Source organism: Urocitellus parryii, chromosome 9, assembly GCF_045843805.1.
Source record: "Urocitellus parryii isolate mUroPar1 chromosome 9, mUroPar1.hap1, whole genome shotgun sequence".
Lineage (NCBI taxonomy): Eukaryota > Metazoa > Chordata > Mammalia > Rodentia > Sciuridae > Urocitellus > Urocitellus parryii.
In genome coordinates, this window is record NC_135539.1 from 56657435 (window position 1) to 56660953 (window position 3519).

General features: G+C 47.1%; 1 pseudogene; it reads left to right on the forward strand.

Annotated features, from left to right (window-relative positions):
• The first annotated feature begins 1690 nt into the window (after positions 1 to 1690).
• Positions 1691 to 2472, forward strand: LOC113178054 (phospholipid phosphatase 2 pseudogene; annotated as a pseudogene).
• Positions 2473 to 3519: the final 1047 nt, after the last annotated feature.

Below are 3519 nucleotides of genomic sequence, written 5' to 3' on the forward strand. Positions count from 1 at the left end.
TCTGTGGTCAGAGTTAGTTTACTTAGATTTCTGGTAGCTCCACAGCCACATATAAGCATCTCAGAAAGAAGCATGGAGCAGTGCCCCTTAGAGGATTCTGGCTTCTATTCAATGATTCCAAGATGTGAGTCAGGACAGGGTCAAGAAGTGAGGCAGCTTGATGCCCAATGGCATCTTAACTACTTTTATCTCAGGGGTGGGAAGATTAATGGAGAGTCACAGTCCATGTTGGTAAAGAAGCAACTGTCACTCATGTTAGAAAAAGGATGGGCACAATGATCTCTGTGGCTTCAGAGTCAGTTTCTGCCTATTTTTTATATGACCACCATGTAGTCCTGTCTGAGGTTTTCATTCTATTAGAATTGCTTGTGTTGACTTGAGGAGATCATGGACGAGCCATCTACTGGCAGGAAGGTCATTTTTCCTTTTCTCAGTTCCTCTCAGGGTCGAGATGCAAACAGCACTAATTTATTTTATCAATGATTGTATTGCAGAAGGCCTTGACTTTTGGTGTGAGGAGTTTTATACCTAGTATGGTAGATGATATTTAGATAGGAGGTATCCCCCCAAAAGCTCATGTGTGAGACAATGCAGAATTGTTCAGAGGCAAAATGATTATATCATGAGAGCTGTAACCTAATCAGTGGATTAATCCATTTGGTGGGTTAATAATTTAAAGGGGTTAATGGGTGATAATTATAGGTGAGTAGGATGTAAGCAGGTCATTGGGGGTGAACCTTTGGGTTTATATTTTGTCCCTGGCCAGTGAAGCTCCCTCTCTCTCTCTCTTCCTCTCTCTGCAAGGAGCCATGAGTTAGGAAACATTCCTCTATCTTCCACCATGATGTTCTGCCTCACCTCAGGCTCAGAGTGATAGAGTCAGCCTAGAATGGACTGATCTACTGAAACCATGAGCTGAAACAAGGTTTTCCTCCTCTGGGTTGTTTATTGGGTATTTTGGTGACAGTGATGGAAAGCCAACTCACAGAGTGGATAATAGAGGCACCAGGACATTTGGGTGCTGGAGTATTCACTTGAGCATCATGCTGGAGGGATCAGCAGCAGTCAGTCTATGGGGAGACATATGATCTGAGGCAGGACTAGGAAGAGGCAGTTCTAGAGGTACTATTGGAGTGTATTCTATTGTCAAACCATACCAAGATGTATACAGATAAAAATAATCATTGCCTCAGTTTCCCTACAAAATTTTCCTTCACCTACAAAGATATATATCTACATTTATATTAATATAGACAAAACAAATGGTGTTTGAATTATGAAATAGTATTATGTGGCACATTTGCATACTGCTTGCTTTATCGCTTATCAGTTTCTCCTGGATGAGCCAAATGCTCCATTCACAGACATATAACTCATTTTCTATTTAGAACACCATAAACTGAGGTTCTAATTTAATTTGCATTGAAATGTGTTAAAACACAAAAGGATTTTATTATTTATTTATTTATTTTTTTTTATCAAACTACTTTTCTATCCAGCATGGCATACATGTTCACTTACTGAGTTATTATTACTTCAAGAAAGTTTACAATATGCATATTCTAGTTGTTTATTAAATGTCTCTTTTTATAGTTTTGTTTTTGTTTTTCCTATCACTAAAAGCATTCTGTGCCCCTGTGGCCCTGGGATGTGGGCTGTGGGATGCAGGGAAGGCCCGGCAGTGACTTGGAGCAGAGCGACTCTATCCTGAGCCATCCTGACCCTGGTGAACACCCCATACAAGCGAGGGTTCTACTGCGGAGATGACTCCACCTGATGCCTCTACCACTGGGACACCATGAACCATGGGCTCATGGCCAGGGTCACCATCATAGCCACCATTATCCTGGTCTCCACAGGGAAAGCCTACCTGGTGTGCACCGACGCCTCTACTCCCATTCCCTCTACAAGGTGCTGGACACCTTCCTGTTTGGGGCAGCCATGAGCCAGTCCTTGACGGACCTGGCCAAGTACATGATCAGTTGTCCACTCCCCAACTTCCTGGCCGTCTGCAACCCAGAGCTGGGTCAACTGTTCGGTCTACGTGCAGTTGGACAGGGTGTGCAGTGGGAGCCCTGCCAATGTCATCAAGGCCAGGCTCTCCTCCTACTGTGGACACTCCTCCTCTGGGATGTACTGCGTGCTGTTCTTGGTTGTTCTTGCAGACGCATCTCTGTGGGAAGTTGGCGCTGCTGCTGCGGCCTACTGTGCAGTTCTTCCTGGTGGCCTTTGCCCTGTGCGTAGGCTACACCCACGTGTCGGACCACAAGCACCACTGTCGCGATGTCCTCGTCTGCCTCCTGCCAAGGTCACTGGAAGTTGGCCTACACTTTTCAGTATGTCTCAGACTTCTTCAAAGATCGACCCCCTCATCCCTGCCTGGAGGACGTGGCAGAGCGCAAGCCCAGCCTATGATTGAAGTTGACTGTGGGCGAGGCTGCATACAACCACCGTGGCTGTCCGGTCTTCTGAACCAGGACAGCCAGGTGGTCATCTATGGGCCAGCCAAACCCTGGGCCCTGGTCAGCAGGAAGGCTCAGACAGGGCCCAGGTTTCCAGCTAGCGACAGTGACAAGCAGTGCCCCCATGGTCCAGGTGTCCTGTGGGCTGACCTCCTTGGTTCTTGAGCCAAGAACCTCCTGGTTCTTTCCCAGGAGCCAGGCACCCTATGCTGCATGGTAGGTGTGCGTGTGGGTTTCTAGTAAAGCAAACATTTTTTGAGGGCCATGCTGCCAGGATGGCCCCCTGCTTCTCTTTGGCCTGCACACGGTGCTATCTCATGCCCAAAGTACCTGAGCAGCGGGCCTGCAGGTTATGGATCCCAGGGCTGTGGCAGGAAGGAGGTCTGGCTGTGGAGGCCGTGGGTTGAGTGCACTGAGGGAAGGCAACCCCTTGGTGCACAGTCAGGCACCTGAGCCTGCAGTGGCTTCAAAGACCAGACAGATTGGTTTTACTTCCTGAGTCCTGCCCTCTCCCCTCCTCAACCCTCTGTGTGCCCCCAAGGCCTCAGAGCGCCTCTCTATGTGTGATGAAGATCCTTCCCTCTGAACTGCCTGTCCAGCAACCCTCCTCCCCTCTGTACAGACCAGGTTCCAGGCCCTGTAGGAAGCACTGTACCTACATTCCCTGTGCTTCCATGGGACTCTTGCCTGAGCCCTGCAGTCCTGACCCTCTGCCAACACAGCCGGTTCTGAAGCTGGATGCTGGATTGCTGCCTCTCAGCCATTTCAGAACTTTCTGGGTTTGCCCTTCAGTGGGAGATTGAGTCATAAATTTTGTTTTTTCCCCAAAAAATAAAAATGTGTGTTCCATTTATATCTAACTGGTTATCATTTGAATGTTTGACTTTATTATTGGCCATTATCTCTTCCCTCCTTGATAAGAAGATTATATATCCATGCTTGTTCTATATAACTTGAGTGATTAGTCAACATTTTGTCACTATAATGAAATACTAGAGGCAGGCTACTTATGAAGAAAAGAGCTTTATTTAGCTCACAGTTTTGGAGGTTCAAGAAC